A 25,473-nucleotide genomic window follows, 5' to 3' on the forward strand; every position below is an offset into this window, starting at 1 on the left:
CAGATCAAAAGGGAAATAGGAGTTAGCAACAGGGTCTGTTACAGATAGTCACACCATGATGGTGGAATTCAGGAAAGTGATTTAGAGATTGGGATAAGATTGGGAAGGGCAAGAGGAAATCTCACATAGGAAAGTAAATCAGAAGGAGCCAAAAGAGATATCACAGGAATGGAAGAATATTTGAGGCATTGATCAGTAGTGAAGTAGAATACTTGAATTAACAACCAACTATCATTATTAATTGTTCAATAGTCACAGAATGGCTAAATATGCAGATTTTCCAGACCTTCATTGATTATTTTTTCCTGTTGGCCTCTATTTAACCATTATCTTTATGGACTGGTGGACAAGCAAAGAAGATAAAGGAAGAAGTAAAGAAAATGAAGAAGAGAAGGAGAGGAGGAGGAAGAGTAGGAAGAGAAGGAGAAAGGAAGAAGTAGGAAGGAGATTAAGAAGGAAAAAAAAGAGTGAAGGACAACGTTTACTATATAATCAGGATTTTTCTTGAAAATGGGTCTAGGGATCGATGCCAAACTGTGCCAACATTTTTTGTCTAGCTCATAGCAGAGGGAAATAAAAGGACAATGTTGTGACTTTCCATAAAGTGAAATTTATAGTGCTATTCAAACTTTTCAACATCTTGATTTTAAAATCTCTCTCTGCCTTAGTTTTTTTTTGCTTCTGTGACTCAAGGATCTCACCAGCACAACTGGAGGGGAGGAAAAGTTTATTTGAGGGCTCACAGTTTCTCTGGTCTTAGTCCAGAGAAGGCCAGCTCCATTCCTCAGGGCTTGAGGTGAGGCTGAACATCATGGAGGGATAGGGTGGTGGAGGAAGGCAACTTACATCATGGTGATCATGAAACAGCTAAAGACTCCAGCTCTAGATATGAAATATATACCCCATAGCCACGCTCCCAAATAACAACTTTCTGCAGCCCACACCGCACCTGCCTCTAGTTACCACTCAGTAAATCCCAGCAAGAATTAATTCACTGATTGGGTTAAGACTCTCACAATCCAATCATTTCTCCTCTGAACCTTCTTGCATTGTCTCACACATGAGCTTTTGGGGGACACATCACATCCAAACCACAATGCCCTCCTTTCTGCAGCAATAGGGTGTAGAGATGTAGTATTTCATTATATTTTTTAATATACTCTCAAAGGAAAGTAAAGAATTTGAAGTGTCCTACACTCCATTTTAAAAGGTGTATATATTTTGCTGATATGAAAGGCCCAGAATCCTAGAACCATTATCCTCATTGGTGCATTTTTTAATTATTTATTTATTTATTTATTTATTTTTGCATTGCAATTCTTAATACCCCATTATACCATAATTTTTCATATTTCTGATTATATATAAGGTATGTTGACACCAAATTCACATCTTCATACATGTATTTTGTATAATGATGAGGGCCTCCTTTCACCATCTATGCTATTCTCCTTCTCCCTCCCTTTCCCTCTCACCCCATTCCCTATCTAGAGGTAATCTTTCTCCCTTGCTCTCCCTCCCAACCCCATTTTGAGTCACCCACCCCCTTATATCAGAGAAGACATTCGGCATTTGTTTCTTTGGGATTGGCTAACTTCACTTAGCAAAATCTTCTCTAATTCCATCCATTTTCTTGCAAATGCCATGATCTTATTCTTTTTTATTGATGAGTAATATTCCATTGTGTATAAATGCCACTTTTTTTAATCCATTCATCCACTGAAGGACATCTAGGTTGGCTCCACAGTCTAGCTATTGTGAATTGTGCTGCTATAAACATTGATGTGGTTGTGTCCCTGTAATATGCTGTTTTTAGGTCCTTTGGGTATAGTCCGAGAAGAGGAATAGCTGGAGTGAGGTGGTATCTTAGAGTAGTTTTAATTTGCATTTCTCTGATTGGTAGAGATGATGAGCATTTTTCGTATATTTGTTGATTGATTGTATCCTCTTCTGAGAAGTGTCTGTTCAGGTCCTTGGCCCATTTATTGATTGGATTTTTTGGTTTTTTTTGGTGCTTATCTTGTTGAGGTCTTTATATACCCTAGAGATTAGAGCTCTATCTGATGTGTGAGGGGTAAAAATATGTTCCCAGGATGTAGATTCCCTATTCACCTCACATATTATTTCTCTTGCTGAGAAAAAACTTTTTAGTTTGAATCCATCCCATTTGTTCATTCTTGGTTTTAACTCTTGTGCTATAAGTGTCTTATTAAGGAAGTTGGGGCCTAGCCCCATGTGATGGAAATTAGGGCCTACTTTTTCTTCTATTAGATGCAGAGTCTCTGGTTTAATCCCTAGATCCTTGATCCATTTTGAGTTAACCTTTGTGCATGGTGAGAGAAAGGGATTCAATTTCATTTTGTTGCATACGGATTTCCAGTTTTCCCAGAACCATTTGTTGAAGATGCTATCCTTTCTCCAGTGCCTGCTTTTGGCACCTTTGTCTAATCTCATTGGTGCATTCTTTATATCACTTCTGAAGAGTCAATGAATGACAGAGATGGCCTTACTCCCACTGTGGCCATTTGCCATCCATTAAAATTTTTACGAGTCTTTTAAATTTTTTTGCTTCAATTTACTCATCTATAAAATGGACAAAATAATAATAATAATACCTACCTTATAAGATTGATGTGAAAATAAACCAAATAGCACACATCCAGTACCTAGGACAAGAGCTACTGCACACCAAGCATTCAATATATACTACCTACTGTAATTTAACCAGAGTTCCTATTGTATGTTATTGAAAGCACAATAATTATACAGCTGGAAACATCCCAAACTAAATGTTTTTTTTTTTCTGGAATAATGCTTTGCCATAAAATTAGTTGGTTTGTCTGTATACATTATAATAGCTTTTACATAAGATATTCAAGTAACTAAATATCATTTTAGGCACTGATGACAGGGATAATACTAAAGATAATGACTTTAAATTTTCACATTATTTTGGGTATTCTGCTGTAAGGTATTGCATTTGTATGAAAGCATTTGTGAAGCTTTTAAGCTTTATTGCTATTCCTTGACAGTTTGTTTTTACTTGCATTATATACAATTATAATTGGTATGCAAAACAATGTCATTTTCTTCTTAAGATACTCTTTGGAAATTTGTAACTGGTTATAATGTCTATATAATATTATATCACAACAACTGTATTATGGAATAATATTCAAGTGAAAGAGGTCAATTTAATGATTTTAGGTTTTTTTCCCACAATGGTTTCAGTAGCATTTTACAGGACAGGGAGGTCCATGACTAGGAATTTAGTGAATGACAAAGCTAGTATGGTGAGTATAAGTTTTAGACAAGAGGCTGTAAGACAGAATGAGCAGACAGTCTCCACAGGCAGGAAAATGAAAATGGAGCAGATGGGTTCATTCTGCAATTTCAGGTAGAGCTCTTGGCAAACACAAAAGCATCTGGTGGGCAAAAGACAAAGAGTTTTGTCTGAACTCACAACCTGAAGCAAGAAAGACTGAATCTTTGCCGTTACTTTAGAGGACACTTGGCCAGGAGAGTGGGAAGAGTGAGGGAGGATGGAGGCCAGACAGGCTTAAGATACATTAGCTTCTTTACCTCCTAATGGACAGACTGAAATTTGATTTAAATTCCAAGCAAAATCACATTAGCTGAGTTCAGCAGAACTCCTGAGAGAACAGTTATTGGCCATCCCTAATCACTTCTCAAGTGGTCACTTGGCCCAATTTTCACAAGTCAGCTGACTTTCTGACTTGCTGGTGGTGGTGGCTAGAGTTCCTAGGAAGAACTGTACAATGGTAGCTTCTTTGTATGAGTGTGTGTGATGATCCTATGCTCAACAAAACCACAAATAGTTGCCTAGCATAATTTGTTGGGAAAATGCAGCTCACAGTTATGGTTTCCAAACTGATATTTTCCATTTGAAAAAATACACTTCTGTTTGTATTCCTGTTTAACAATTTGGAAAATGATTTGGATAGTCCCTGAATGCCTCTTTCTTCATTGCAGGTGTTTGGTTCATGGATCTGAGTGTCTACCCTGGATGGCTAATTCTAGATCCAGGTGGTTCTACGTAAGTAATTCAATATGATTACCTCCTTTTGCTGGGAATACCATGTTCATTTTTTAAACGTTCTTAATTCCTATTATGTGCAAATGATCATTTTCTGAGTACCGAAAAGGATGCAAATTAATTGCAATGCACAACCTAAACACATGTGCATAACATATGCATATATGCAAACATCCTCATATACCATGAATACTAGAATAAGCAAATTCACTCATAGTAATGAATTTACACATTTTGGGAAATGATAATTAAAACTGAGACTTGCAGAAATGGCAGTATTAATGTTGAGTAGATTCTAAGATGTAAATGCTGCATTTGCATTTTTAAAAAGTTGATCTGCAATAACATAATTTGTAGAACTCAACAGTTTACACCAAAGGGTGAATATTGTGGTATGGACCAAGAATTAAAAAAATTATCAGTGGCTAAAATTTCATCTGAATGTGTAGGTTTTTAGTTGTTGCCTTATAGTCGCCAAATATGTGTGAAGCCCAGAATCACACAAAGAAACTGAATGCAAAATTAAATTTGCAGGTACAGCATTTCCGCATCTGTAGATTTCTCATCAAATGCAAAAGCTCCCCCCATATTCGCAGGTGATGACTAAAGAAACGGTCCATGAGGTAATCTCTCTCTTTCTCTGTCTTCCTTTAATGCTGACATTAGTTGCATAGTTTAAAACAGATGTAACTTTAGACAGTGGATTAGGTGCATGTGAGAGAATTTCAGCAATATCACTACAATTATGCTGGAACACAGACTGATTTGGGAATGAACGACTCTCACCACTGGGTGCTGTGGTGCATGCCTATAATTCTAATAATTTGGGAGGCTGAGCCAGAAGGAGGATCACAAGTTGGAGATTAGATTCAACAATTTAGTGAGACATTGTCTCAAAATTGGAAAAAAAAAAAGACTGGGTTGTAGCTCAGTGGTAGAGTACACTTGGATTCAAAAATTAACCAAACATAAAAGAACCCCTACCATTCCTCTCATTGCCTTGCATAGGACAGGAAGAGAACCAAACCCCATGGCTTTCTTTAGTCTTCTGTCATAGGTGGTGCAAATCTTGCCAAAGAGCCCAATCTGGTACCATCTTTCTCTGACTTCTACTTTTTCTGTACATGCTCCAATTTTCTGCCCAATTGGACAGTCAAAGACTTCTCCCTAGAGTTGTTCAGCGTTGTCCCAGCATTCTTCTTGATATCAATTGTATACCTGTCTCCTGAATTCAGCTTATGTATTTTTCTTTTGGGATGTCTTCTTCAATGCACCCCAAGCATATTCTGTCATATCTCTCTTTATGCTACCATCATACCTGGAACAAACTGCTAATTCCCTTATTATCTGATTCATGTCTTCCACCATCAGGCCATGGGATGCTAGAAGACAAAGACAATAATGAAGTAAATCAAATATTTGTCAGCTTTGGTTATTAGTATTTCTGCCTGCTTGCCCCCCCCCTCTTTCTCTCTCTCTCTTTTCAGTTAGAGAATATGTCCCTTTATGAAAAACCACACATCTACAATGCATAAGTTGTGAACTCTGGAATTGACAGCAGCATGGAATTCCAAGAGCTGTCATCTCATCTGTCCATCCTCTAGTCCTTACTAATAACATCATACCAGGGACTTTCAGCATTTGCTGAGGAATCAGAAAATCTACATCTTATAAACCTAATTTTGCACTCAGTTTCCCCAGGTAACTCTGGATTTCATGCTTATTGGAGAATTAAGAGGCAGCAACTGGAAAACCTATAAACACAAAGCAAATTTTATTCACTTCTACTTTTCTAATTTGCAATCTACTTCACAATACTCTTTCAGTTGAAACTGCTGAGTTCTGCAAATTATATTTTCACATTGACTTAAGAAAGATGTTTGGCATATTTCCTCAGTACATAGTGATCCATAAGATGCTAGTTGTCTTTATATAAACATAAACTAAATATATAATTATTTGCTAAGGCAACTGAGCCAAATACTAAGAAAGGATGGTGCCAGGGCACTGCAACTTATTGCTACACTGCATATCTCATTGGATCAGGGATTTTCTTCCAAAATGCACACATTAGAAAAGCAACCTTCCAATTTTATCACAAGGTATTCAAGGAAGTTTTAATAGTAAATGAACTGGCAGGAAACGATAAAGATTCTAATGCAATGTAGTAAAATTGATTATCTCTGAGACCCTGGCACTTTATTAGGTCATAATTGTGATTCCAAGTTAGGAAGGTTAAACAACAAAAGCTACACATTTGACTTTTCTCTCTTTTGTTTTAATCTTGGACTTAAAAATTATCCTTACTATTTTTAATTTGTAATAATGTGCATGACTAAAAATTCCAAAGGCATAAAAGAAAATAGAAATTGTTGGTTTGAAGATGGCAGCATAAATTTTCAAGCACCCTCTCTATTTTCATAAATCACTCTAAAATAAGAAGAAAAAAACAAGACAAACTGAAAGAGAATCTCCATATTAGGTAATAGACCAATTTGACAGTAACTGAAATATTGAAGTAGAATGGATGGAGAAGGTATCATTGGTACTGAATGGGAGCCAGAATTTAAATCTCATCCTCTTTATCCCTAGACCTTGGAGTTGCCTTTCTCAGAGGTCATAATAATGATCAGTGGATTGTGACTCCTTTGGAGACATTCAAATACAAGTCTATATTATTTTCCTTTAATGACTCAAACATTACACATTATACATATAATTATGTGTTTGGTTAATTTTAAAAGTTACCTTTCCACATCAGTTGAAATAGATCTGTGATTTTTTGATAGGTGTGCAGTATTTAATTATATACTCACTCATAATTTATTTAACCAGTCTTTGTTGGTAGTCATGTAGGTTGTTTAGAATACTTTGCAACTACAACAAATCCTCCAAATAATGATGCGCATACCAATATATTCATCATTTCACATATGCATATCTAAAGAATGGACTCTAGGAAGTAAGTTGTAATTTAAAATGGTATATGCATTTTTAAGTTTGATATGGCTTTTTAACTTGGAGAGAGATTATTCCAATGTATATTTTTAATTAAAATGAAAGAAACTTTCCCCCAAATATTCATGAAACATGTTTTTAAAACTAATACCAAAACAGTCACATAGACCAATGGTACACTATAGAAGACACAGAGACAAACCCATATAAATACAGCTATATCATACTAGACAAAGGCACCAAAAACATTCACTAGAGAAAAGAGAGCCTAGTCAATAAATGGTTCTGGGAAAACTGGAAATCCATATGTGAAATTAAACCCCTATCTCTCACCCTACATGAAACTCAACTCAGAGTGAATCAAAGGCTTAGGCACTAGAACAGAGACCCCTGCACCTAATAGAAGAAAAAGGAGGAACAAATCTTCACAGTGTCAGCTTAGGTTCTGACTTCCTTAACAAGACTCCTAAAGCACAAGAAGTAAAATCAAGAATTGATAAATAAAATGGATTCAAACTAAAAAACTTCTTCTCAGCAAAGAAAATAACATGAAGAGAGAACCTACAGAATGGGAGAAAATCTTTGCCACATGCACCTCAGATAGAGAATTAATCTCCAGTATATATAAAGGACTCCAAAACTTAACACCAAAAAACCCCAAATAACTCAATCAATAAATGGACTAAGGAACTGAACACACTTCACAGAAGTAGAACAATTGAGCAACAAATATATGAAAAGTATTTAGAATCTCTAGCAATTAGAGAAATGCAAATCCAAACTATCTAAGATTTCATGTCACTCTAGTCAGAATGACAATTATCAAGAATACAAGCAGCAATAGATGTTGGTGAGGATACGGGGAGAAAGGTACACTCGTACATTGCTGGTGGGACTGCAAATTGATGCAACCACTCTGGAAAGCAATAGGGTGATTCATCAGAAAACTGGGAATGGAATCACCATTTGACTCAGTTATCCCACTCTTTGGTTTATACCCCAAATATTTAAAATCAGCATACTGCAATGACACAGACACACAATGTTTATTGCAGGTCAATTCACAATAGCTAAACTATGGAACCAACCTAGGAGTCCTTCAACAAATAAATGAATAAAGAAAATGTGGTATATATACACAATGATATTACTCAGCCTTAAAGAAGAATGAACTTATGGCATTTGTGAATAAATGGATGGAGCTGGAGAATATCATGCTAAGCAAAATAAGCCAATCCCCCCAAACCAAAGACCAAATGTTTTCTCTGATATATGGATGCTAATTCAAAAAAGGGGGAGGCTAGGGAAGATTAGAGATACTTTGGGTTGGGCAGAGGGGAATAAAAGGAGGTGAGAGGGTATGAGGGTAGAAAGGACAGTAGAATGAATCTGAAATTACTGCCCTATGTTCATATATGACTACACAACTGGTGTGAGTAAACATCATGTTCAAATAGAAGAATGAGAAGATAATCAATTTATGTATGATGTGTCAAAACGTATTCTACTCTCATGTATAACTAATCAGAACCACACACACACACAAAAAAAAAAAAAAAAAAAACAACCTATAGGGTGGGCTGGGATTGTGGCTCAGTGGTAGAGTGCTTGCCTTATATGTGTGAGGCACTGGGTTCTATCCTCAGCACCACAAAAAAAAAAAAAATATATATATATATATATATATATATATATATATATATATATATATATATATATATATAAAGTTATTGTGTGAATCTACAACAAAAAATATTTTTAAAATAAATTAACTTAAAAAAACTATAAGGCAGCAACTATCCAATTCTAGTTTTAAAAAATGTCCAATTTAGTGAAACAAAATCTGGTAGGTGCTTAATAAATATCTGCTGTTACAAAAAAAAAAAAAAAAAAAAAAAAAAACTTTACGACCTCTCCAAAACTTTTAATGCTAATATCAGGTTTTAACTGGTAGCTTTTCCATTGTGATTAAAGCTAGCATTTTAAAAATATTTGGAACTGTTAAATGAACATTCTGTCATATACTTTCCTTCCTTTTTCCAATAGATTCTTTTTTAAAAACAAAATTTAGAGAAACTTTTTGTATGTTAGGGGAGTTAATTTTCTGTGATGTGAACCACAAACATTATGAGGTTTTACTTTTAGTTTCTAGGTTACTTTATTGCTGATGTTTCACAGCTTCTGGAAGTGTACGAAATACAAATGTTCCCCTTAATAAATCAATTGAACACAGAAATAACCACAGTTTAGATTAAGAGACAGACTTCAAAAGCTTCCTCTGTTGTCTTTCCTAATCATAATCTCTTCTCCCCATTGAATCTAACCACTGGCAGATTTCATGGTAATCTTCATTGCCTTTATTATTTTTTAATCTACATTTATTTTTGCAATTCTGGTGATTGAACCCAGGGTCTATTGCATGCAAGACAAATACTCCATTACTGAGCTATATCCCTAGATCTTTTATTTGTTCTTTTATCAACCAAATATGCATCCTTAACACTGCAATGAAATTGCCTGTGTTTGACAAATGGATTGATCTAGCGTCATTCTGTTGTTTCTGGCATCCTTTGTTTGGTGTTGGGTTTGTGGGACTCACCTTTTGGGCATATAGGCTCATTCTTTGACTTTTGACTCTGTTAATAATAATTGGGATCACCCCAAAATTGTTCTATTTTAATAATTTTCTATTTTTATTTGCTATAGTGTTTCTTAATCAGTCTGTAACTTATTTTAAAGTTCAGGTGCGGAACACACACACCCCCATGAAACTTTTTCCTAGAAGGCTACGAAACTGTTGCATTATATTTATTGAACAAGCCTTCCTTTCCCCACCCTTAAATTAAATTATCTTCATAACATATTTAATTGTCAATTTATATGCATATTTCTGGACTTTTATTTTTCTGTTATTCATGAATCACATCATTTAAATTACTGTGGCTGTGTAATAAGCTTCTGTATTTGTTTGGATTAGTCCTCTTTCCTTGTTGTTTATCCCTATTATTCAAAATTATTTCTGCTTGCTTATTCTTCCACATGAAATTTACAGTAAATTTATATAATTCTAAATAGAATTCTATTTGTGTTTTTATTTGTATCAGTTTTAATTTATAGCTAACCCAGGAGTGATTAATATCTTTATGATGCTAAGAAGATAGGATTTTATTTTAGTTTTTATCCTCTTTTATGTGTTATAAAGTTTTCTTAAGTAAACTATTGATGGTATTGTTTATTTATTTATGTACCATGTACTCTACACCATGTGTCTTGTTCTGGTATATTTTCTGATAATTTAAATATATGAAGGAAAATGAATTTTTGTGTTACTTTGGTACCCATACATTTTTTGAATGTTTATATTATTTAGTAGTTTTAATTAGATTCTGTCCAATTTTCCATATAAACATCTACACCTGATTATTTATGTGTTGGTTTCTCACTATAATAATTTTTTATTTATCTTCTTTAATGGTATTTCTGGAGCACTATTATGTAATAATGGTTATAACAGTATTCTTTATTTGTTCTTGATTTTTAATGAAATTGCTCTTTGGTGTTCCCCCCATAAATTTAGTGCTGACTTTAGGTTGTGATTATTTATACTTAAAAGCATCATTTTATTTCTATTTTATAGGTTTTTTTAAGGAGTAGATTTTGATTCTTATGTATCAATCCCTTTATGAAATATATGGTGATGAATATTCGTTTTTAGCCTCCTTACATAATCATTTATATAAACAATTTAGAAATATTGATACCTTCTTTAATTTTTGAGTTTTACCTTGTTATTATGTGTTATTTTTTAAAAATATGCTGCTATATTTTTTCTGCTAACAGTTTGTAGGGATTCTTGCCTTGCTTCTCATGATGGAATTGATCAGGAATTTTTTTTTGTTTTTTTTCCCCTCATATTAACTTTGAAGGTTTTTGTAGCAAAGCTGGAGTACTTCCAAAGAAAGATTTCAAAGTTAATTTTGTTCCTTCTTCTGTGGTGTAGACAAATTTAAAACAATAAACATTAGAATTATCTGTTCTTAGACATATAGTCAAAATCCCCTGGGAAATCTTTTTGGAAAGACAGTTGTTTGAAATGTTTCTCCCCCTACGGCAAATGTATTGCTTAGGTTCTCTAACTTTTCTGAAATTGGTTCTGGTCAAGTTTTGCTCAGCAATTGCCACTGAGCATCAGTTAACTACACAGAAATCATATTTTTGGAAGCATTGTTGACAGCTATTTGAGCATTTTACACTTCCTTGGTTGAGTTTTTATGAGGTTAGAGATATAAAAAATGTAAATTCAAAACATGTGCTGCAGGATTGCTAAAAGAAGCATACGGGAATGACTTGACTATAAATGTGTTGATGCCTTCCAATAATGGAAACTGGCAGGAAAACTTAAGTAACAGGAAAAGACAGGGAAGGTTTTCAAAGATGGTTAGAAAGCCTTTTAAGATGATTCCTACGTAGCTCACAAAAATAGAGTCTTGTGCGTGAGAAAGTTGCTTGGCAGAAACCAATCTCCTTACCACTTACTGTTCTGAAACTCAGTCTCTCACCCTGGAGGATCACAAATTTCTGGATCCTCTTCACAAAGCTTTAGTCATCCTTGTAAATATAGGAAAATGAACCTCCAAGGCCAAGGCTACTTCTGCTTGTCATCCTGAATTATGAGCACATATCCATATGGCAGTATGGATGCAGATCTTTGGTGCCACTCAGAATGTTGTGCCGTGCAGGTCTGAAATTGAGGGTTAATTAGACAATAGAGAATGAAAAGCAGAAAGAAGCACAAATACATCTTCTATAATCATGTACATAGTCTGATAAAAACTACATATTTTATGTCCTTTAATTTTTACCACTTGAATTTCACAGAGAACTAAAGAGTCCAGCGAAGTTAAATGGCTTTCCTAAAGCAGCACTATTAATATACATCTGAGTTGCAACATGATTTCAGGTTCTTTCTACTATACTATCCTGTAATTTGAGTGAAAAAAAATGAAGAACTGCAAAAGAAGAAGAGTGCCATTCGTAGAATAATATATTGATGACCCTGAGAAAAAGGGTTAAGAAATCCCACAGGCAACAAAAGCTGAAGTCACTGAAATTTCTCATGTTAGTCAATTATTTTAGTTCCTGTTGTATCATGATTTTTATCACATCAGGGGGAAAAACACCATTCTTATTTAGTTTCTATTTTAAAGTTGTCAGGCACATTAAAAAAAAAAAGAAAAAAAATAATGATTTTGTTTTAGTAACTTTCTGGTCAGAGAGGTAATTTTCTAGGTTGGCAGTTAGTTCCTGAGAGGCAGTTATTTTGGTCTGACCTGAGCATCAGTCCCCATCCATAAGACACTGGCAGGTACCTCTCAAAGCCTTTACTACAAACAGATAAAGTTCACAGCAGTAAGCAAGAGACACATAATCCAGTTTGGCTTCAGAAACTAAATTTCAACATGGAAATGATTTTTAGGAAGTACCACACCAACCTGCCAATGCCCACTGCTTGCCAATATAAAAGAAATTTGGAATTTGGGCCTTCTCATTAGTTCACACATAACCCTCGGTAATTTTCTTAGAATTCAGATTTTATTTCATTGGTCTTAATATGTGTTAATACTTAAAATTAATAATACATATAATAAAATGTTAATATTAATATGTGTTAATTCTTAATATTTCTCATACACTTCTAAGAGTATATGGAAAAAGAATCTATCTCCTTCAGATGATATTTCTAAAGTTGAAAATGTGTTCGTTAAGAAAGTGTTGGACATGACATCCATCTCCAGGTATTTTCAATACACATGCACATATTAAAAGCCCTGAGAATTCCTGCAAAGGAGAGAATTGTTTAACTGAGTATTTTCAAAATCGTATTTGACCAACAGTTTATTTTATTCATGGAATATCATCAAATTCTGATGTTACTACATACGCTCTGTGTGTGTGTATGTGTGTGTGTGTGTGTGTGTGTGTGTGTATGTGTGTGTGTGTGTTTTCTAAATGAGGAATTATCAAACTACAGCCCATGAACCAAGTACACTCGGAGACTCTTTTTATGTTTCCCAGAGCTTTTTACACTTCTAAAACAAACAAACATGACCAAACAAACAAACAAACAAACCAGGGAACAAAAAGAAATGAAAATAAAAAATGAATATCATGTGCATTTGAGTTCAAAATGTGATCCTTAAATCCCTATATATCTACTTCCTTGTTCTTTATAGATAACTTTGGTCCACTTCTGTTATCCTAAACCAAAAATATGAACATATTTAAGTAAATAAACATATATATTATGAATTACTTAAATATGGCAATAGTTTATTTTATTTTAAAGATTAACTGTTCTCTGGAGTGAGAACATTTAAAATCCTCTTTCAGTCATTTAGGAGTATACAAAACATTAACATTAACTATAGTCACCATGTTACATGATATAAAAACAGAATTTATTACTCCTGACTAAAACTTTGTATTGCATCGACTGAAGACTTCCCATTACCTCATCCACCCCAACCCCAACCTCTGTTACCACATTCTACTGTCCACTTTTATAAATTCAACAGTATTTGTCTCTCTGTACCTAGTTTATGAACTGACTTGGAATCCCATACCATTTGAAGAATTTCTGTCCTCGTGGGATCAATTTCCATTTTTATAGTCACTGATAAAATAAACAGATTGAGCTCATTGCTTAGTTTAAAAGAAGAGTTTCAAAAGTATCCAGTAACTTAAACGTTATGCGATAATTTAAACATTTAAGGTTCTCAAGCTGTAATTCCATTCCATATTAACTGAGTTATCTGGGAAAGACAATGAATCTTGGAAACTTTTCAAAACACAGGTCCCTTGGTTAGGTCCTACATTTCGAGATGCAAATGTTTCAGATATAAGGTAGGTTCCATATATGTGACTTAATAGATCTCCCAGGGATCCCCTTTTTTATGTTTTCTTCTCCTCTTCCCTTCCCAGGGCTGTGTAACAAACTGCTCTAACACTTAGTGACTTGAAACAAAAATGGAATACAGCTGTGTTCCTCTGTCTTATGGCTCTGTGGGTTGACTGAGCTCTGGTGGGTAGTTATGACTTTGAGTATTTCATGCAATTGCAGTTAGATGGCACATGTGCTCATCTGAAGGTCTGGTTGGCTGGACATTCCAGATGGTCTACTCACATGGCTAACTGTTGATGGGGAGCTTATCTGGGATTGCAACCTGGAAACCCAATAGTCTGTGCCTTCTCACAGGGTGGAAGTTGAACTCAGAATTTGGGGATGTAAGAGAGCCAGGATGAATCTTCAAGAGCTCTAGCCCCAGAAGTTCACAAAGTCACAAAGTAACATGGCTGGACCATGTTACTAACTCAGTTTTGAAGGAAGAAGAATTAGGTCCCACAGCTTAATGTGAAGGACAGTATGAGTAGAGGAAGGGAAGAAATAATTGTTCATTTTCTTTGAAGTCCACCTACCCCACCTATTCATTCATCCAAGAAGCTCTACAGCCCCAAGCCAATGGCCAATAAAGTCACGGCACATCGGCTTTTCAGTTTCTCATTGTAAGTTATCAGTGCCACTCACTGTCTTCGGTGGAAACTGCCAGCCTAGGTGTACTCCAGTTTCCTTCTAAGAGGAGCTGCGTTAAGGTGGCTTATGGCTGCAACTGCTTTATTCTTCTGTGTCATTTTCCCATCAAGTAACTATATATTTTTGTAAGATATTATACCATCTGAATTATGTACTGTAGAATATTTCCTTAATTAAAAATTGATGTGACTCTGCAAACACATGCAGGATACACTGCTAGGTAGTATACTTATTGGAGAGGTTTCAGAACTTATCTGTTTATGTAATTAAATAAAAGCAATAATTGGACAGATTGATTCATTGCTTAGGGACAATCCTGCAAGCAATCGATCTGTTTAAAAGTGTCTCTTCATTTATTTACCCAGCTTGTATATTTTTCCATGTATACTCTGTATGTGTGTCTATCTATCTATCTTCCCACATGTTCATCAATAGGAATCAGTCTAATTGTGCTGACACTCATTTGGGGAATATTCTAGTGAAGGGCAGGGAGAGGGAGGCCCATTAAGTCAGGGCTTTGCCTTCAAGGAAGATCCTAAATTTAGATCAAAATATTTTTCTCCAAATGAAATTACACATAGTCAGATAGCTACCCTGGTACAGATGAAAAAAGACATTCATTGTCCAGTGTTAGGCCAGATTCAAAATTCAATTTATGATTCAGAATTCATTATAAAAGTTGTAGCATGTGACAATTTGTGTGTGTATATGTTTGTGTATGTGTGTGTTGCTGGGGATTAAACCCAGGGCCTCATTCTTGCTAGGCAAGTGCTCTATCACTGAATTATGCCCTTAGTCCAATAACTTTTTTTTTAAACTAAAATTCTATAATTGTCTTGTGAATAATACCATTGTATTGCTATGCATTTACGTGAATGCATATGCATATATTAAAATTATTTTTTTTCCTATACAAACATATCTGGTTGGCCATGATTTTTTAAGTCTCTTTTGACCTCTCTTCATTTTTTTAATACATGATGCTCCCCAAAAGAAGCTACACACCTCCCTCATCTGCATTTTATGGGGCTGGAGCAATGGTACAAATAGCCTCTCTGTTTATCTGACACTGATAGCTCTCTTTGACTTTGCATTTGTTACATAGGAAAAATTGCTTATCTTCTTAGCAGCAGATTCAAGAAATTCATTTGTTGAGAAAGCCTAGCTCTTCTGAAAAAAAACCTTTGATATGTGTCTGTTGCATGGAAGTCAGCTTCAGGCTGGCCTCACATTCACATGAAAGATGGACGACAACTTTAATAATTTTGCAGGAAGAAGGGACAGTGGCCAGCTGATCCCTGAGTAAGAAAGGATTTCAAGGAGGGAGAAGATCCCTACACCCAAAGAGACTTATAAAATCATTTCCTATGTAGATGGTTGTTAAAATGTTTGCTTCAGTAAATTTCACATAAATGCTTTTGTATTAGTGTTCTTTCTGAGAATCTCAGAAAAGAGGATAATTAGAGGACTGGCATTTCTAACCACATGAAGGAGTAATGTAATTGGGTGAGAGCGGGTGGTTGAGCAGGGCCCAGCAGGGGAGGAAATGAACAGCCTGTGCTCCAGGCTGCTACAGCAAGGGCAAGGCCCTTGATAATGGGAAACAGGAGACAGGAATCAGCTGAGCCTAAGGGACCTTTATCTGTGGGGGGAAAATAACCAGGGCTTGACCTTTGTCCCCTCAGTGCAAGAAAGTTTTATCCTATTGTTCCCAGTGGGAGATACAACCATCAGTAGGCTTAAAATCAGTCTTTGGTGCCAGACAAACCAGAGTCCCTAGTCTGCCCTTTTTACTGGGTAAAAGTGTGGCATTTGGCAAGTTATTTAACTTCTGCCTCAGTTTGTGGGTTGAGGTTACTGATAAGCACCTTAAAGTGATATAATTAAAATATTTCTATGAGACTTAAATGAAAGAATGCATAAAACATTCCTGCCAGAGACCCACATTCAGTAAGTATTCAATACACGACAGCTACCACCATCAGTAGTAGTGGTATCACAACTGTGAAAGATGTTCAGACATCGGCTGTGATCCTTGCGGAGTACCATTTGCTTTGCAGGAACATCATGCTCTGGCAGTTCCACATTTGCGTGGAATTTGGCAGTAATAACTCAGAACAGAAATAGCTAAAGCAGTAGATAGAGACTTGGAAATTTTTCAAAACTAAACTCTGAGACTTGGAGACACGGTGTCCTCTGGAATTAAAACACAAGCTCTGGATCAGAAAATAGACATTAAGACCGATAAGTAAGACTAGGGTAGGGAAGGGATCGATGGAACTTCCTCAGGAAAGCAGGAGAGAAAGAAATGACGTGAACTGCATTCAGAGATAGAAGTGACTGTGGCTTGAAAAGTTGGTTAGGTCAGATCTCTGAGAACGAGATCCTGAGGTCAGGATCTCTGTGCTCCCTGGAGGCACTATGAAGGATGTAGGGGAAGAGAAACAGGGGAAAGGAAGGGCAGGAGGCAAGCAAGAGCATCGTGTTAGAAGACTTAGCCTGATTTCATGTGAGCTCTGAGGCCTCACTTGCAGCTTGAGGTAAGGGAACTGGGATTTGCTCGTCACTGAAAACTTTTTTTTTTTCTTTTACATTTTTAGTAACTCCTTTAATGAAATTGCACAAGGTTCCCCAAACTCTGCCCCCAGCAGATGTAAGAGCTGAGTAAGGCAGTGCATTTTGAAATTTTCATTGGTTAAGTTTTCCTTCTTATTTGGAAGTCCTTCTCATTTTACCTATGTCCATGGACTGATTCAGTAAAGTGACTTTTAATAGAAAGTGGGTTCACTTTTCTTCAAACTGGCACCTTCCTTAGGCCAGCCCTGCTGGGTCCCAGACTTTCCCAGCAGGATTAACCCTAGAGCCTCAGATGTTCAAGGGAGAAGCTTCAGGGAAACACTCTGAGAGAGCAAAGCACTGAGTCACTATAGTTTGTAGCTATATTTACTCCACTGAATTTCTTCTAATGACTGTTTTGACAAGCTAACCCTGTCTTCTATGCAAGTTGGTAAATAAAATTATTTCATCGCTCAGTAGGGAAGAGAACACATCTGTAAGAGGGGAGGTGAAATAATCAGACATGTAGGGTGAGGGTCCATAGGCGAAATTCTTTCCCCAAGTCATTTACCTTCTACTCAAACTCCAGTGGAACTTGAATCAAAGCAGAGCTCTGTTCAATTATGCTCAAGAAAAGATGAGACATTTGTTATCCAATTAGCTTCTGCAATACCACTAAATGGTGTATATGGTAACACTCTGGGTCCTACGTGTATGTGTCCAGGTGTGTATACATGTGAGAGGGGGGTCATTAAATATATTATAGTCCCTGAAACAGTGGTGAGTACCAACAGCTGATTTGGGAAGTGTTCCAAGGAAGTACTGGAAGACAAGGGGCAAGGAGTGAGCCAGGGAAGGAAAAGGGTGTATCACTGAGCAATTATCACTGTGGGACCCTGGGGTTAACCCTGCTGAGAAAGTCTGAGAGGCAACACACAGCATATGCCACAGAGCTGGCCCAACCAAGGTGCCAGTAACATTACTCTGTATGTTGATAGTTTTCAACTCAGGCTGTTGTGTTTACTTGTCTCCTCAGGATAGATGCATGAGCTTGAAAATCTGTGAGTGGTTGGTAAACCAGAGTAAACGGGGTTAGCTGTAATGTTTTGGATATCATTTGACATTACTGACACTTGATTTTAAAAGGACATCTCTGTAACTCAAAATACAGAACCATTGGATATCCACCTTTCTAAAGTCTTCAGGGTTAACCTTCCATTAACAGACTCATGGCAGTGATTCCCATGTGTCTGGGTCCATGTTCTTATCAATGGCTAATCTAGAGAGGACACAAATGGGGAAACACTTAGGAATCTTCATGGCTGAACCCAAGGCAAAAAAGAGATATAGAAAAGCAGGACCATCTCTCCAAATTATTTTTCTTATTTTTGATAACAAAATCAAAGCAAAATTTTCATAACACATTTTTGTTGTTGTTGTTGTTGTTATCAAAGAAAGAAACCAGAGAGGCAATCTAAGAAATATCAAGCAGCAAAGACTATGAAAGTCGAAGCAACTGCAATACTGTTGTTTTAAGCTGATCTAGGTGCCACACTGCAATAGAATGATCCTAGATTGGGATTTGGAAGACTACGTCTGAGTCCATGATCTGCCCATCTGAGGCTGGAGCTCTGACCATGATCTATTCCTCAAGACTCCTGACCTCAGCTTTAAAATGTAAGCCAGAAGTCTGCATTAGAATGATCTCTTCTGATACCAAAATTCAGCAAATTTATTTGCTTTCTTTTGACTTAGATTTCCTTCAGGAGGAACAATATTATTGTCTTATGAAAAATGGAAGTTTCATACCCTCCATTTCCCACCAAAGCAATTTCACAAACTTGAAAACATTTGGAAAATAGAGAAACAAGAAAAATCATCCATATCCTTTCTATTTTAATATCCATTCTATTTTAATGCACCTCCTTCATTCTTTCTTATTGACACTACTTTTATGTAGTCAAAATTATAATGCATGTGTTTTTATATCCTTATACAGATGTGAGAATCAAAACAGAAAGGGATGTGATAGCTCTTTTCAAATTCTTGAAAGGCTGCCATGTGGAGCAGATGACAGGTTTCTTCTGTGTGGATTCAAGGGACCAGTGAGAGGAAGCAGCACTAATTTTGTCTTAGTACAGGGGAAAAGTTTCCTTTTCTATATATCTAGAGGAGAGACGATGCTTGAAGGGGGTGCAACAGGGCAGAACTAGAGGATGTAATTACTCTCCATTTTGGAGAACAGATTGTTCTAACATTTTACCACTTAGGTCATTTTCTGACACTAACTGGCACCTTCCATTTTTGTAAAGGCTTATCATTCCACCAAAAACTCTTAGCAGTCATTTAGTCATTTGTACGTCTCTGGGTCGATGATCTTACCAACAACTAGAGGGAAACAAATATAAAAACATAGATATCATCATAGTTGTGCCTAAGGCAAATGAGAAATAGAGGAAAACAAGACTTTTTCCATAACTCTTTATATTTTAATTTCTATGATCAGATAGTTTACATTGTACTGACATACCAACTTTGCCTTACACATTTCTTCTAATAAGCCCAAACTGGTTTATTGCAATGTCTTTCCATATGCTGCTTTTGAAAAATTTCATATCAGATCCTTGGTATTTCTTCTTTGGAATTCATCACTGATGATGTGGCTCCTACCAGCTATAGGTAACACAAGAGACCAATAGAGCAAGATTTGCAATGGTATACCCATTAAACATTAAACACTGTTTATTAAAACAGATATAAATTATTCTTGAGAAATGGGTGAAAACAGAAACTCTCATTCTTACAATATTTTCCCCATCCCTTCTTTACTATCACTTCTTTCTTTTTTCTTTTAACTTTAGTACAGTTCTTGAAAATGAACATTTTAATGTACCCTGGAGTTAAATTGATCATCCACTGGAAGCCAACTTTGTTCTGCTTGAGGAACCTACCAGAAGCAGACATTTGGGTATTCAACATCCTTGTAAGATGAGAGTAGCATAAGCAGGAGGAATTAAATCCTCTACATTTCATTGCAGAAGGCAGTTAGCTAAAACATTTTTCTACCAAATTGCTTTTTAAACGCTTTATTGAGATGTAAAACTTAGAGACTTGAGATGGCAACTAGAGAAAAGTAGATATTCAGGCATGATCTAGAACAGGCATGTTTAGGTAAGAGACTACCTCCAGTGCTTTAATTTCTCTCCAGCAATTATTATTTAATGATAGGTGTATCTTACTTCAGTATGGTGCTTTAAACTCTTCAAGTTCCTTCTATTCCTTTTATTTCATATGAGCTCAAAGTAAGAATTCTAACAATAGTAAATGAAGACATCAAATCCCTTTAAAACAAATTAGACTCTCAAAATGAGTGGTGTTTACTAAGGTCATAGGATTACTAATATTAGAGACTTGGTTCTGGGTCTTGTGCTGCCCAATTTTACTCTGTGTTTCCTATATGTTGGGCTATAGGAGGTTAAACATATATTTCATCACTTTGTTTTTCAATTAATTATCCAAAATATAAGGCAACAGAACAACTGAAATAAATTTAACCTAGCAGTGGTGTAGGTCACTCTGTTGCCTGGGGGGAGGGGACAGTATAGCATTGTGGAGAGAACAAGACTGAACATTAAAATGGGCTCACATATTAGCTACCTGCCACTTTGATTGAGACAGGGTAAGTTGGTCATTTCTACATTTCTTCTGAAACTTACTTCCTTACTTTCTATTTTAGAATAAATGTGTTTGGTAGCAACTATTTTCCTTTTTGGTCTTTCATCTAATGTAAAAAGTCTGTTTACTTAGTCATCTGAGCTTCAATCTCTACATCTTTCTGAATTCTTTTCAAGGTGACTCATAATTTGATGGTACCAGCTGAAATTCCTTATAGCTTGGAATGGTGAACATCTGTCCTGTGACTGCCAAGCATAATGTCTACTCTTCTAGAAACTGGGATTTTCTAGTATTATTTGAAATAATAAAATATGGAAAATTTCTGTTTTATATATATATAATCAATCTCCTTTGGTATCTCTGTAAGACATCTCAAAGTTATTGATTACATTCATGTCATCATTTTGGGCACAACCCTGTAATTTAAATGATGTCTAACTTCCCTAAGCCAATTCTTTCTTGAGTGAGAGATACAATACAAGAACCCCTACTCTGAATAATTTAGCTTCTCTTAATATGAAGGTCAAAAGGTGGTTTGGAATTTGTAGGGTTGTATAAGTCTTGGGACTTCATGGTAGATAAATACATTATTTTTAATTTTATTATTTTTTCACAGTTTTTGAAAGCTTAAAATTTATTTTGAAATTATTTCAGACTTCCTTGAAGTTAAAGGGAATATAATAGAGATTCCCTGTACATATTACCCAGTTTTATTTATTGTAATTAATTTTCTCTTTCCTAGAAAAAATTCAAGAATAATCTTGATTATATAACCAAGAGACATGTTGTTGATATCACAGCAATTCATTGTGTAACAACTTTTGGAGAATTTTTGTCTTTGCTATGTTGAATCTTCCAATCCATGAACGTGGTATTTATCTCCATTTAATTACATGTTTTATTTCTTGCATCTGTGATGTGTCATTTTAAGTAAACATATGTTATAAATATTTTGTTACACCTAAGATTCCACATTGTGAGTAACTATAAAAAGTATTATATTTAATTTTGCTATCCCCATGTTAATTAATAATTAATTGAAACACCACTGAGTTTTGTATTTCTCTTGTATGTTATAATCTTTCAGAACCCACCAGTTGCAGCAGTTTGTTTTTGCAGATTCCATGGGATTTCTGCTTAGAAAGTTACATCATCTGCGATTGTGAATCATTATATATATATATATATATATATATATATTTTTTTTTTTTTTTTGTAGAGGGACACAATAAATTTATGTTATTTATTTATTTTCATGTGGTGCTGAGGATCAAACCCAATGCCTTACACATGCTAGGCAAACACTCTACCACTGATTCACAATCTCACAATCCCAGCCCAAATCATTATATGTATGTGTGTGTGTGTATATATATATATATATATATATATATATATATATATATATATAATATTTTTATTAGATTTTGATGGACACTTATTTTATTTATTTATTTGTGCTGAGAATCAAACCCAGTGCCTCACGCATGCTAGGCAAGCACTCTACTACTGAGCCACAACTCCAGCTTGAATCATTATATTTTTAATCCATATCATATGCTTTTTGTTTCTCTCTTTCAATCTATTCATATGTATCATATTGTACTGGTAAGAATTTCCAGTGCTATGTTGAATAAAAGTGTTGAGAGAGGATGTCATAGGCTTATTCTCAATCTTAGAAACATTTGTCCTTCATTATTAATTATAATGTTATCAATAGGATTTTGGTAGATATACTTTGTTAATTTACAGAGGTTATATTATTTCCTATCTGAAAGTTTAATTACAAATAGGTATAGAATGTTGTTAAGTGCTTAGTTTCAATTGATTGATATAATCATGTCATTTTTCTCTTTTAGCTAGTTAATATGTTGGACTATATTAATTGATTTTTGAATATTGAACAGATCTTAACTGACACAAACCCCATTTTGCCCTGGTGCATAATTATTTTAGTATATTGCTGAATTATATTTGATAAGGACTTCTGCATTTATATTCATGAGATTGAACTATTATTTCTTTTTATTTTTGTGTTTTCTTTTGGCATCAGGGTAATACTAACTTCACAAAATAAATTAAGAAGTGTTAATTCTCCTTTTACTTTCTGGAAGATATTGTATAGAATTGACATTATTTTTTCTTTAAGTGTTTTTTTCTTGAGCAGGAGTTAAGAGTTTAATTCCCTTTGTGATCTCCACTGATACCACAGGAGAGTGCCATCATCATTTTGCATGGTCTAAGAGACAAAGAATTCCTTCTGGAATATTCTGGCACTGCATCCTTGACTATTTATCATTCTCTAAGCCACATTGTTTAGGACATATGAAAAGGATATGATAGCATAACTATTAACAACTAATTCTCCTTAATATTTTGATGTTTAAATCAAATAACTTCTTGACTTTAATGCTGAAAAAAGAGGTGTTCTGTAATCTAAAGTTTATTGATCTGTACTTCTGGTGATATGAGAGACCCTGATATTGTGATACTGTTGCAAAATCTTAATTTGTCACAAAAATTTCTCAGTTTTTATTAGATACTTATCATGTGATGTGTGTGTGTGCCCACACCACTTTAAATTAGATTTAAAAATTACTATTCTAAAGAATTTGGACTGTGGAGGAAACTTCTCCTTTGCTCCACGAAAAACTGTCACTGGTTTAAGAAAGCACAGTTTTAAGTAACTTTTCAAATTATGTTCCCACAGGGGCAGAGTGGTATCTTTATGAATTCTCCATGGTTAGAAACCCTGGTTGGCTTTCTTAGGCAAACTGAATAAGCAAATTCTTTCATGATGTCCCTTTTTCTAGGTAAGATTCATCATTGATCAATTGCCCTGTATCAGGGTCTTTGTGCTTTAGTCTCTCTACCACACAGTAGCTTGCTCCTTAAAGATGATGTCCATTTCTGACTCAGTCTATCCCTAATTCCCAGCATGGGAAAATTTTTTTGCTATCTCAAAGTTATGGCTCAATTTCTATACCACATGAATGAACCTAGCTTGCTTCATACTTTCTTACACAGATGTGATCTAAATCCTATTCAACTGGGTTTGCAAATGTGTATCAATGATCAATAAGGAGAATTGAAGAAGAACTAGATTAAGATTGAAGAGTATATTGAGTAAGGGCAGTCTGTGCCTCAAATCAGTCTTGGAGAAATTGCCTTTTGATCCTGAGCCTGTTTCTTCTATAAAATACAAATATTAGTAACCTCTACCTTATAAAATTTTTCTAAAAGAATGAATCATCTTCTATAAAAATTTTAGCACTGTGCTTGTTACAAAGTAATCAATTAGTAGGGTCTTTCTTTTCTTTTTCTGTTAGTCTTCTTTCTCTTTCTTCAAGCATTTGGTGAATATCCACTTCAGTGTTGTGGTAGCCAGCCTCCAAGAGCAGATGTAGGGATCCTGAAATCTGTAATCCTTGCCCCCTTGAATGTGCATTGTCCTAATGTCTAACTTCCAACCAACAGAATATGGCAAAAATGATGGAGGTCACTGCTGATATTAAGTAACAGAAAGATAGTGACTTCCATCTTGCTGGTTCTCTCTTACCCTCTGATTTGCTTGGTCAGAAGGAGGCAGCTGCCAGGTTGCAAGCTGTTTAATGAGGAAGCCCAGGGGACAAGGACCTGAGGAAGACCTCTAGTCAAAACCTAGCTTGAATCCTGTCAACCGTCACATGGGTGAATTTGGAAGTGAATCCTCCTCTGTTGAGATGATGGAAGTTCCTGGCAGTGTTTTGACTATAGCCTGTGACAGACCCAGAGACATAAGACCCACTAAGCTATAACTGAATTTAATAGTTACAGAGCATTAATTGTTTTAAGCCACTACATTTTGGAATAATCTATCACATATCAATAGATAGCTTATATAGTATTAGCAAAGAGACTAGGATCCTAAGACCTCCTGGTGATGACTCATCAAATAGTTGTATTTAAAAAGCTGCCTATCATGACAGGTTTGAACATTTAACCTTCAGAGAACTATGGACAATAAAGACATTAACCTCTTGGGTCCCCATCCAATACCCCACCTGATGTTTATGTGGTTGAACAAAATTTATAATAAGCACAATATCTGAGGCCAAACAGCAAAGAGGTGGCCATGTGGGGCAGAGAAAAGGAGGTAAAAGAATTAGGACTGACATTTTATGTCGTTTAAAAAAGTTGACCTTTTGGAAATATCACTGTGTACATTTAAAATATTAATAAAGGCACTTGCTGTTAGTAGTCAAAGGGGGTTGTTGTCACATGTGACCTTTTATTGAAGTAAAAGAAAATTGACAGTTTTATTAGCAGTAGAATATCAGATAAGAAAATGCAAAGAAGGAAGAAAAGCAGTCACAGTAGCAATTAGTTACACAAGCTGAATATCGAGAGGCAGCAGGGGTTTTAGATGAAGGGAGCTTAAATGGGACTTTTGAGCTTCCTCCACTGAAGCCAGTGTAAATTATGGCTAGATGGGGAAACACTATTCCTATACTTTCTTTTTTGGAGGATTACTTAAAAGTTTTTATGCTTCCTTTTTTTCTTTTTCATTTTAGCCAAGACATTTTCCCCAAGAAAAATCATGTAGAAATGTCTCTAATCTCCTATCGACAGCCATTCATTTATACATTCATTCAAC

This window comes from Callospermophilus lateralis, chromosome 3 (genome assembly GCF_048772815.1).
Source record: "Callospermophilus lateralis isolate mCalLat2 chromosome 3, mCalLat2.hap1, whole genome shotgun sequence".
Classification (NCBI taxonomy): domain Eukaryota; kingdom Metazoa; phylum Chordata; class Mammalia; order Rodentia; family Sciuridae; genus Callospermophilus; species Callospermophilus lateralis.